The sequence below is a fragment of the Rhipicephalus microplus genome, unplaced genomic scaffold, assembly GCF_043290135.1.
Source record: "Rhipicephalus microplus isolate Deutch F79 unplaced genomic scaffold, USDA_Rmic scaffold_117, whole genome shotgun sequence".
Taxonomy (NCBI): domain Eukaryota; kingdom Metazoa; phylum Arthropoda; class Arachnida; order Ixodida; family Ixodidae; genus Rhipicephalus; species Rhipicephalus microplus.
This window is the reverse complement of record NW_027464689.1, coordinates 358,023-370,000: the sequence shown is the minus strand read 5'-3', so window position 1 is coordinate 370,000 and position 11,978 is coordinate 358,023. Positions and strand designations below refer to the sequence as shown.

At 60.8% G+C, this 11,978-nt stretch overlaps 2 non-coding genes across 2 annotated transcripts; both read left to right on the top strand.

Moving 5' to 3' along the window:
* Nucleotides 1-7,588: 7,588 nt before the first annotated feature.
* On the top strand, nt 7,589-9,403 carry LOC142790609 (small subunit ribosomal RNA). Its single transcript, XR_012889639.1, has one exon. It is a non-coding gene; the product is annotated as a small subunit ribosomal RNA (ribosomal RNA).
* A 1,718-nt stretch (nt 9,404-11,121) lies between these two features.
* LOC142790668 (5.8S ribosomal RNA) lies at nt 11,122-11,274 on the top strand. Its single transcript, XR_012889682.1, has one exon. It is a non-coding gene; the product is annotated as a 5.8S ribosomal RNA (ribosomal RNA).
* Nucleotides 11,275-11,978: the final 704 nt, after the last annotated feature.

Genomic DNA, 11,978 nt, shown 5'->3' with positions numbered 1-11,978 from the left:
GTTTCGTGCCGCCCCGGCAGACGCGGTTTTCGCGCCGCCCCGGCTGACGCGGTTTCGTGCCGCCCCGGCAGACGCAGTTCGGACTTAGCACTTTTCGGCTGTGCCTGGCTGGCGGCCCACTCACTCAATCGCCATGTCTGTTTGCCACAGTTTTCCCGGTGGTGCCGCACCCGGGCTCGCCCCGGCTGACGCAGTTTTCGCGCCGCCCCGGCTGACGCGGTTTCGTGCCGCCCCGGCAGACGCGGTTTTCGCGCCGCCCCGGCTGACGCGGTTTCGTGCCGCCCCGGCAGACGCAGTTCGGACTTAGCACTTTTCGGCTGTGCCTGGCTGGCGGCCCACTCACTCGATCGCCATGTCTGTTTGCCACAGTTTTCCCGGTGGTGCCGCACCCGGGCTCGCCCCGGCAGACGCGTTTTTTTTTTCTTTCGCCCCGGCTGACGCAGTTTTCGCGCCGCCCCGGCTGACGCGGTTTCGTGCCGCCCCGGCAGACGCGGTTTTTTGCGCCGCCCCGGCTGACGCGGTTTTTGCCGCCCCGGCTGACGCAGTTCGGACTTAGCACTTTTCGGCTGTGCCTGGCTGGCGGCCCACTCACTCGATCGCCATGTCTGTTTGCCACAGTTTTCCCGGTGGTGCCGCACCCGGGCTCGCCCCGGCTGACGCAGTTTTCGCGCCGCCCCGGCTGACGCGGTTTCGTGCCGCCCCGGCAGACGCGGTTTTCGCGCCGCCCCGGCTGACGCGGTTTCGTGCCGCCCCGGCAGACGCAGTTCGGACTTAGCACTTTTCGGCTGTGCCTGGCTGGCGGCCCACTCACTCGATCGCCATGTCTGTTTGCCACAGTTTTCCCGGTGGTGCCGCACCCGGGCTCGCCCCGGCTGACGCAGTTTTCGCGCCGCCCCGGCTGACGCGGTTTCGTGCCGCCCCGGCAGACGCGGTTTTCGCGCCGCCCCGGCTGACGCGGTTTCGTGCCGCCCCGGCAGACGCAGTTCGGACTTAGCACTTTTCGGCTGTGCCTGGCTGGCGGCCCACTCACTCGATCGCCATGTCTGTTTGCCACAGTTTTCCCGGTGGTGCCGCACCCGGGCTCGCCCCGGCAGACGCGTTTTTTTTTTCTTTCGCCCCGGCTGACGCAGTTTTCGCGCCGCCCCGGCTGACGCGGTTTCGTGCCGCCCCGGCAGACGCGGTTTTTTTGCGCCGCCCCGGCTGACGCGGTTTTTGCCGCCCCGGCTGACGCAGTTCGGACTTGGCACTTTTTGGCTGAGCCTGGCTGGTGGCCCACTCACTCGATCGCCATGTCTGTTAGCCACAGTTTTCCCGGTGGTGCCGCACCCGGGCTCGCCCCGGCTGACGCAGTTTTCGCGCCGCCCCGGCAGACGCGGTTTTCGCGCCGCCCCGGCTGACGCGGTTTTTGCCGCCCCGGCTGACGCAGTTCGGACTTAGCACTTTTTGGGCTGAGCCTGGCTGGCGGCCCACTCACTCGATCGCCATGTCTGTTTGCCACAGTCTTCCCGGTGGTGCCGCACCCGGGCTCGCCCCGGCAGACGCGTTTTTTTTTTCTTTCGCCCCGGCAGACGTGGTTCCCCCCCCCCCCCCTTTTCGCTCGCCCCGGCTGACGAGGTTTTCGCGCCGCCCCGGCTGACGCAGTTTTCGCGCCGCCCCGGCTGACGCGGTTTCGTGCCGCCCCGGCTGACGCGGTTTTCGCGCCGCCCCGGCTGACGCAGTTTTTGCGTCGCCCCGGCTGACACGGTTCGGACTTTGCACTTTTCGGCTGTGCCTGGCTGGCGGCCCACTCACTCGATCGCCATGTCTGTTTGCCACAGTTTTCCCGGTGGTGCCGCACCCGGGCTTGCCCCGGCAGACGCGTTTTTTTTTTTCTTTCGCCCCGGCTGACGCAGTTTTCGCCCCGCCCCGGCTGACGCGGTTTCGTGCCGCCCCGGCAGACGCGGTTTTTTGCGCCGCCCCGGCTGACGCGGTTTTTGCCGCCCCGGCTGACGCAGTTCGGACTTTGCACTTTTTGGCTGAGCCTGGCTGGCGGCCCACTCACTCGATCGCCATGTCTGTTTGCCACAGTTTTCCCGGTGGTGCCGCACCCGGGCTCGCCCCGGCAGACGCGTTTTTTTTTTCCTTCGCCCCGGCAGACGTGGTTCCCCCCCCCCCTCCGTCTTTCTTTTTGTTTTTTTTTTTCGCCGCGGCTGAAGTGGATTTTTCGGTGCCTCGACGCCCCGGTAGTCGCGGTTTTTCCGTTTCCGCACGGCCCCGGCTGACGCTGCTCGGTCACAGTCGCCTTTTGTGAGGATTGCAGACTTCTTGAGCGCGGGTGTTTTTTTTTGTTGTTGTTGTTGTTTTATTACGCATTCGCTCCAGCAGACGCTGTTTAGACTTTTTGTTTCCTCTTTTATCCTGCGACGAGGTGACGAGGTTTATTCGGTGCCCCGCCGCCCCGGCTGAAGTGATTTTTCCTGTCCCGTGCCGCCCCGGCTGACGCGGTTGGGACTTCGCGTTTGTTCGGCCGCCACGGGTTTTGGCGCACTCGCTCGGTTGCTTGTTGTTGCCACTTGTTGCGAACCCAGGTTTCTTGAGCGAGCGCGGGCGTTTTTTCTTCCTTTCTTTCTTTGTTCTATGTGTTAGCGAATCGGCCTTTAATATCACACGAGGACTCACAACCAACAATTTTCAGTTTGAAGTGTAAAAAATCTGCAGGTGTTGACGTAACTGACTTGCCCCGTACCCTTGAGTACATCCATGAAGTTCTCGTAGTACTACTAAATCGCATTATTCCAAGTGGAGAAATTCCCATAAACTTGCAAACCTCTACACGAAAATCGGTGCGCGTGATAAAGTTGAAAATTATCGTCCGATATCAAATGTGCCTTCTATAACACAAATTCTAGGAAAAAAAAAAAAACACTTGTTCGCCGTTTTCTGCGCCGTGACTGGCAGCACTCCGGCGAAGCGAAACGGGGTCGATTCGAGCACGATATCGGCGTCTTTCGACGTGCTCGCCGGCGACCGTCGCACGAGTACGTCGCACGAGCGCGTCTGCCGGGGCGCCGTTTGCGAAGCCGACGCAAAAGTGGGAACCGCCGCTCGGATGATCGCCGCTTTCGGCAGAGTGAGTGTTGGCACTCCGGGGAAGCGAAACAGCGTGAATGCGCCCACGAAATCGGCGTATTTTGAAGTGCCCGCCGGCGACCGTCGCACGAGTACGGTAAACCGCGTCAGCCGGGGCGTAGTTCGGGACGCCGACGAAAAAGTGGGAAGCGCAACTCGGATCTTCGCCGTTTTTGCAGGAGTGAGTGGCGGCCCTCCTGCGAGACCAAGAAGCATCGATTCGTGCACGAATTCGGCGCCTTTCGACGTGATCGCCGGCGACCGTCGCTCGAGTAGGGCAAACCGCGTCTGCCGGGGCGGGCTTCGGGACGCCGATGCGAAAGTGGGAAACGCTGCTCGGATGTTCGCCGTTTTTGGCCGAGTGAGTGCTGGCACTCGGGCGAAGCCAAACGGGGCCGATTACGGCACGATATCGGCGTCTTTCGACGTGCCCGGCGGCGACCGTCGCACGAGTACGGTAAACCGCGTCAGCCCGGGCGGAGTTCGGGACGCCGATGCGAAAGTGGAGAACGCCGCTCGGATCTTCGCCGTTTTTGGAGGAGTGAGTGGCGGCACTCCGGAGAAGCCAAGGAGCGCCAATTAGCGCACGATATCGGCGTCTTTCGACGCGCTCGCCGGCGACCGTCGCACGAGTAGGGCAAACCGCGTCTGCCGGGGCGGGGTTTACGACGCCGACGCAAAAGTGGGAACCGCCGCTCGGATGTTGGCCGTTTTTGGCAGAGTGAGTGCTGGCACACCGGCGACGCGAAAGAGCGCGAAAGCGCCCACGAAAGTGGCGTATTTGGACGTGCTTGACGGCGACCGCTGCAGGAGTACGAAAAACCACGTCAGCCGGGGCGAGCGACCCACGGCGGTCTGGGTGCTTATCGCTGCTATTATAGGGGCACCCCGGCAGACGCAGAAAAAAAAATTTTTTTTCGACCTTCTTTTTTGCTGGTCGAGCTCGGGTAACCCAGGTCGCAATGGGAGCCGCGCACGAAAGCGGCGTCGCGAGACGCGTTCGCGGTCGCTAGTCGCACGAGCTCGGCAACCGCGTCAGCCGGCGCGGAGTTCGGGATGCCGACGGCTAAGTGGGTACCGCTGCTCGGATGTTCGCCGTTTTTGGCCGAGTGAGTGCTGGCACTCCGGCGAAGCGAAACGGGGCCGATTCGGGCACGATATCGGCGTATTTCGACGTGCTCGCCGGCGACCGTCGCACGAGTACGGCAAAGCGCGTCTGCCGGGGCGAGGTTTGCGATGCCGACGAAAAAGTGGGAAGCGCCGCTCGGATCTTCGCCGTTTTTGCAGGAGTGAGTGGCGGCCCTCCTGCGAGACCAAGAAGCATCGACTCGCGCACGATATCGGTGTCTTTCGACGTGCCCGCCGGCCACCGCCGCACGAGTACGGCAAACCGCGTATGCCGGGGCGGGGTTGGCGACGCCGACGCAAAAGTGGGAACCGCCACTAGGATGTTCGCCGTTTTTGGCAGAGTGAGTGCTGGCACACCGGCGACGCGAAAGAGCGCGAAAGCGCCCACGAAAGTGGCGTATTTGGACGTGCTTGACGGCGACCGCTGCAGGAGTACGAAAAACCACGTCAGCCGGGGCGAGCGACCCACGGCGGTCTGGGTGCTTATCGCTGCTATTATAGGGGCACCCCGGCAGACGCAGAAAAAAAAAAATTTTTTTTTTCGACTTTCTTTTTTGCTGGTCGAGCTCGGGTAACCCAGGTCGCAATGGGAGCCGCGCACGAAAGCGGCGTCGCGAGACGCGTTCGCGGTCGCTAGTCGCACGAGCTCGGCAACCGCGTCAGCCGGCGCGGAGTTCGGGATGCCGACGGCTAAGTGGGTACCGCTGCTCGGATGTTCGCCGTTTTTGGCCGAGTGAGTGCTGGCACTCCGGCGAAGCGAAACGGGGCCGATTCGGGCACGATATCGGCGTATTTCGACGTGCTCGCCGGCGACCGTCGCACGAGTACGGCAAAGCGCGTCTGCCGGGGCGAGGTTTGCGATGCCGACGAAAAAGTGGGAAGCGCCGCTCGGATCTTCGCCGTTTTTGCAGGAGTGAGTGGCGGCCCTCCTGCGAGACCAAGAAGCATCGACTCGCGCACGATATCGGTGTCTTTCGACGTGCCCGCCGGCCACCGCCGCACGAGTACGGCAAACCGCGTATGCCGGGGTGGGGTTGGCGACGCCGACGCAAAAGTGGGAACCGCCACTAGGATGTTCGCCGTTTTTGGCAGAGTGAGTGCTGGCACTCCGGCGAAGCGAAAGAGCGCGAATGCGCCCACGAAAGTGGCGTGTTTGGACGTGCTTGACGACGACCACCGCAGGAAAACGAAAAACCACGTCAGCCGGGGCGAGCGACCCATGGCGGTCTGGTTGCTTATCGCTGCTATTATAGGGGCACCCCGGCAGACGCAAAAAAAAAAAATTTTTTTTCGACATTCTTTCTTGCTCGTCGACCTCGGGTGACCCAGGTCGCAGTGGGAGCCGCGCACGAAAGCGGCGTCGCGAGACGGCTTCGCGGTCGCTAGTCGCACGAGCTCGGCAACCGCGTCTGCGGGGCGGAGTTCGGGACGCCGACGGCTAAGTGGGAACCGCCGCTCGGATGTTCGCCGTTTGTGGCCGAGTGAGTGCTGGCACTCCGGCGAAGCCAAACGGGGCCGATTCCGGCACGATATCGGCGTCTTTCTACGTGCTCGCCGGCGACCGTCGCACGAGTACGGCAAAGTGCGTCTGCCGGGGCGGGGTTTGCGACGCGTACGCAATAGTGAGAACCGTCGCTCGGATGTTCGTCGTCTTTCGCCGAGCCAGTGCTGGCACTCCGGCGAAGCCGAACGGAGCCGATTCGGGCACGATATCGGCGTCTTTCCACGTGCTCGCCGGCGACCGTCGCACGAGTACGGTAAACCGCGTCAGCCGGGGCGGAGTTCGGGACGCCGATGCGAAAGTGGGAAGCGCCGCTCGGATCTTCGCCGTTTTTGGAGGAGTCAGTGGCGGCACTCCGGTGAAGCCAAGGTGCGCCAATTCGCGCACGATATCGGCGTCTTTCGACGTGCCCGCCGGCCACCGTCGCACGAGTACGGCAAACCTCGTCTGCCGGGGCGGGGTTTGCGACGCCGACGCAAAAGTGGGAACCGCCGCTCGGATGTTCGCCGTTTTTGGCAGAGTGAGTGCTGGCACTCCGGCGAAGCGAAAGAGCGTGAATGCGCCCACGAAAGTAGCGTATTTGGACGTGCTTGACGGCGACCGCCGCAGGAGTACGAAAAACCACGTCAGCCGGGGCGAGCGACCCACGGCGGTCTGGGTGCTTATCGCTGCTATTATAGGGGCACCCCGGCAGACGCAGAAAGAAAAAAAAAAAATGGGGACATGGCGTGCGTCACCGTGCGGCTTCGCAGCGTTGCCGAAGTCGCCGAGCCCTTCGACTGAGCCGAACGGCGGACAGGGAACGTTGGTCGGCCGTTCTAACCTGTCGGTGCCACGCCGAGACGTCGTTAAGGAAAACCGCGTCGTGGGCCTCTACGACGCCGTCGAGTCGTTGTACGTTTGGTGTCCAGCGTGTCGGCGGCGAGTAGCGGACACGTCGTTCACGACTTCGGTCTTTCGCAGTCGACGCGAACTTGCGGAGAGTCGTGGTGCCTCACGTTTTCGGCAGAAACCGCGGCGGAATTTTCCCGTGCGTGCGCGCACGACCTCGGTGCTGTGCCGTCAGCGTAGTGTTGCACAAACTCGTGGCCTACCCAAGGTGCGGTACGTTTGCGGCCGTATCCTCGGTGGGAATTTCGTGAGTAGGGTCGCAAATTCTACGACCTCGGCGGGTTTGAGAGCGACGTAGACTTGTGGCACGCTCAACGTGCCACACGTTTCGGGGCACACCCGCGGTGAAATTTTCTCGAGTACGCTCGTATTAGTGCCCAAGGAGGTCTGGGTACTTATCGCTGCTATTATGTGGGGGTTCTCGTGAGCGGCGTACGCGAAAGCGACCGGGTGTCTGATATGCGGCGGGCTTCGGCCTCGTCAAGCGTGTCCTCGGGTCTGCTCCAGGGGAATCCACGGCAGTCGTCTGCAGCCTCATCCGCTTGATGCGTTAGGGGCTGGTTGTCGGACGGTGCCGTTTTACCACGATATCGAGGTGTGTTCCGTGTCGTCCTCGGGCGATTCAGATGCGAAAGCGCCGAAGACGCGGGCGTGACCCGTCGTCTGGCGGCTTTGCAGTCTCGGCTCCGTTGCTAGTTCCGGCCGGTCCACCGACAGTGCAGCGGGCTTGGGCAACCCGCACGGCGCGACCGAGTCGATGCAACGAAAAAGAGCGAGCATGAACGTGCTTCTTGCCGCACGGCTCCCACTCGTCTTTCGGGAAGGTTGTGCCGTAGCGAGCTCGAACGCCGTCATCTCGGAGTGCAAAATAAGCGTGTTGGGGCGCCTGAAGGTGGCCTCCGCCGCACACAGACTGCGTCCGGCCCGCCGAAGGCGAGGACGGACGCGCAGTCGAACGATTACCTGGTTGATCCTGCCAGTAATCATATGCTTGTCTCAAAGATTAAGCCATGCATGTCTAAGTACATGCCGAAATAAGGCGAAACCGCGAATGGCTCATTAAATCAGTTATGGTTCCTTAGATCGTTTCTTGCTACTTGGATAACTGTGGCAATTCTAGAGCTAATACATGCAGTGAGCCTGGAGCCCTTTGGGTAACGGGTGCTTTTATTAGACCAAGATCGATCGGGTTTCGGCCCGTATTGTGTGGTGACTCTGGATAACTTTGTGCTGATCGCATGGCCACGAGCCGGCGACGTTTCTTTCAAGTGTCTGCCTTATCAACTTTCGATGGTAGGTTACTTGCTTACCATGGTTGTTACGGGTAACGGAGAATCAGGGTTCGATTCCGGAGAGGGAGCCTGAGAAACGGCTGCCACATCCAAGGAAGGCAGCAGGCGCGCAAATTACCCACTCCCGGCACGGGGAGGTAGTGACGAAAAATAACAATACGGGACTCTTTTGAGGCCCCGTAATTGAAATGAGTACACTCTAAATCCTTTAACGAGGATCAATTGGAGGGCAAGTCTGGTGCCAGCAGCCGCGGTAATTCCAGCTCCAATAGCGTATACTAAAGCTGCTGCGGTTAAAAAGCTCGTAGTTGGATCTCAGTTCCAGACGAGTAGTGCATCTACCCGATGCGACGGCTCGGACTGAACATCATGCCGGTTCTTTCTTGGTGCACTTCATTGTGTGCCTCGAGATGGCCGGTGCTTTTACTTTGAAAAAATTAGAGTGCTCAACGCAGGCGAGTCGCCTGAATAAACTTGCATGGAATAATAGAACAAGACCTCGTTTCTGTTCTGTTGGTTTTTGGAATACGAGGTAATGATTAAGAGGGACGGACGGGGGCATTCGTATTGCGGCGCTAGAGGTGAAATTCTTGGACCGTCGCAAGACGAACTACTGCGAAAGCATTTGCCAAGAATGTTTTCATTGATCAAGAACGAAAGTCAGAGGTTCGAAGGCGATCAGATACCGCCCTAGTTCTGACCATAAACGATGCCAACCAGCGATCCGCCTGAGTTACTCAAATGACTCGGCGGGCAGCTTCCGGGAAACCAAAGTATTTGGGTTCCGGGGGAAGTATGGTTGCAAAGCTGAAACTTAAAGGAATTGACGGAAGGGCACCACCAGGAGTGGAGCCTGCGGCTTAATTTGACTCAACACGGGAAAACTTACCCGGCCCGGACACTGGGAGGATTGACAGATTGAGAGCTCTTTCTTGATTCGGTGGATGGTGGTGCATGGCCGTTCTTAGTTGGTGGAGCGATTTGTCTGGTTAATTCCGATAACGAACGAGACTCTAGCCTATTAAATAGGTGCGGGGTTCCCAGCACCTTACAACCTTCTTAGAGGGACAAGCGGCTCCTAGCCGCACGAAACAGAGCAATAACAGGTCTGTGATGCCCTTAGATGTCCGGGGCCGCACGCGCGCTACACTGAAGGAAGCAGCGTGTCTTTATCCCTGTCTGAAAAGACTGGGTAACCCGTGGAACTTCTTTCGTGATTGGGATAGGGGCTTGCAATTGTTCCCCTTGAACGAGGAATTCCCAGTAAGCGCGAGTCATAAGCTCGCGTTGATTACGTCCCTGCCCTTTGTACACACCGCCCGTCGCTACTACCGATTGAATGATTTAGTGAGGTCTTCGGACCGATGTCCGGCGCGGCCTTTCGGTTGCGCCGGTCTGTTGGAAAGATGACCAAACTTGATCATTTAGAGGAAGTAAAAGTCGTAACAAGGTTTCCGTAGGTGAACCTGCGGAAGGATCATTAACGGATTGTGAAGGGTGAGCGCCTCAGCTGCGTCTGCGCCCGACACTTTCTGCCGCTGACCCCGTTTGGACGCGGGGTCGGCTTTTCCCCACGGGGCTGCCTGAATGTGGAGCGGCACCCCGTGACAAATTGTTGCGCCCAGCGGACGCCAACACCGCGACCTTGGACGGTCGGCCAGGTGGCGGACGCGGGTACAAACGGCGCAACGCACTCATAGGTCGGCTTTCGACCCGCCACTGCACCGTGGCTCGAAGCGCTCGAAATGCGCGACCCGACCGCTGCGGGACCGCCTAGTACTGTAAACAGGAGCGGCGGAGCGCGAACGGCGAGTCGTGGTTACGTCGGTAGAAGGCGAGGCTGCGCGTTCCCGAAACGCCAGCCGAGTGCCCTCCCGACCGTTCGAGCGTGCAAGAACGAGACCCGACAATCGCGCGGCGACTGCCAAGTACGAGAGGAACGGCACAAGCGTCGGCGGTCGGTCAAGGAACTGGCGATGTGACGGGTCCGCTGTGCACCAGTGCATACCGTCCCGCCGTCCGCGGCAAGCGCCTCCGCGTCCTCGGGTGACGGAGGCTGCCGGTCGGTTCTTGCAGGCGAGGGATCTCGCTGGCACCGGTTCGCGTTGACGCGCGGCCGGTCATGGCACGGCGATGCGACGGCCGAGGTGCGCAGTACTCGATGGAGGAACCGCACGCTCCGATGACCGTCCCGCCCTCCGCGGCGTATGCGTACCGACCGTAATGGTTGCAGCAGCGCCGGCCGGCTTTTGAATTCGCCACACGAAACACGGTGCGAGATCGCGGTTAGGGGAGCGTCGACGTTGCCAGGCGTTTTGCTGCTGCCGAGGGAAAGGCGGCACGGCCACGTCGCGCTCGTCGCGATTAGCGGGTCTGCGCGCTTTGGGAAGGTGCCGCAACGACTTGCCGAAAGAGGAAGCACGGAAGAACGAGGGACTTGGACGTCCCGACAATTGAACGCACTTGCGGCCAGGCCCTTGCTGGCTTCGTTCTTCCGCCTCGAGTAGGCTCGTACGCGGCTCCGGCGCCGAAAGTGGTCCTTGGCACCGACTTCGGTGGACGTGGGAAGTGCCGCGCAAGTACGGCGCGCCTGGCTCCACCTGTTGGCTAAAGTAGGCAGCCGGATCGGCATTTTGGTGTGCGGTGGCAAACCGTGGATGCGAAAAAAGCTTGTGCGATTTCGTGGAACAAAAAGCGGGGGTCCCCCTTTTTATGCGGAGGAGACCGACCCGCCTGCCGTGGTGAACCGCGACGCCACGGTAAAAACGGGAGAGGCTTGTCGATGGGACCGTGCATCCCGCGCTCCACGGAGGCCGGGAGGCGGCCGCCCGAGGAAATGTGTAGCCGTCGAGGCCCGCATCTGCGTGCACTCTTATCCAAATGGGTGTACCGCAGGCATTTTCTGGTTAGGCGGGCCAATGAGAGCGAGCACACAACGATACCTACGGGTCCGGCTTGGAGAACCGGCTTCGACGCCTCCCGAGTATTTATAGAGGGGTGGACCACGAAAGCACTCGCAAGTAGCGAAAGCGAAACGCCGTCCGAAACACACCGTTTGCTCGATTTGCGGCAGCCGAAAAAGGCGCGGCAGAGTTTTGGAGTCCAAGCGTGCGCTGAAAAGCGCCCTTCTTGGCCACTGTTTGGCCGAGTGCCAGAAACGTTTGGTTTTGACTGTACGGAATTGAACAAACACTTTTTCACGACTCTAAGCGGTGGATCACTCGGTTCTCGGGTCGATGAAGAACGCAGCCAGCTGCGAGACTTGGTGTGAATTGCAGGACACACTGAGCACTGATTCTTTGAACGCACATTGCGGCCTTGGGTCTTCCCTTGGCTTCGTCTGTCTGAGGGTCGGATCACATATCAAGAGAGCCTTCGGCGCACAAGGGAACGTGAGCCGTCGACTCGTTTTGACCGCGTCGGCAACACGGACAGCACGCTGAACACCTCACAGCGAGCGCCAACAGCGGCCACTCAAGGGCGAGACGGTGGCGACCGTCGTGCCAGAGCCCAACCGAAACGGGGGCGACCGACTGCATTGAGGATGTGGCACCTCGTTGAGACCGCCGCAGGACTTCGAGTCGGAAGGAAGCCTGCAGGGAAAGTGCGGTCGAGGTTGCGTACTCCTCTCTGCGACCGGGCGCGCAAGAGCTGCGAGAGCCACGGACGCGCAACTTTAACGCACGGTAAACACGAGGAGCGAAAGCCGGCCAGCAAAGCTTCTCCAGCCGTGCGCAAAGTGCGCGAGATCGCAGCCTTGCGTTGCGCTTGTTGCCCTCGAAGTAAGCAGGGTGTCCCGTAGACCGGGCGCTCGAACACGCTGCGGGGCCGTGCCTCCTCCAGGCTTTGCCGCGCGAACAGGGAACGTTCGCGCGCAAAGCGCAGGGAGGTGAGGAGGCTGCGCCCGACGTTTGCGGTTCGCTGCGTACGCGGTTGATGCGGAGAGCACGGCGCGACGACTTGCCGCGAAGCGGAAAAAGTCTCCCGCACGAGTTGGCGAAACGTTGGCGAAGCTTAAGGCGTTCTCGTCGTAGTCCGCCGTCGGTCTAAGTGCTTCG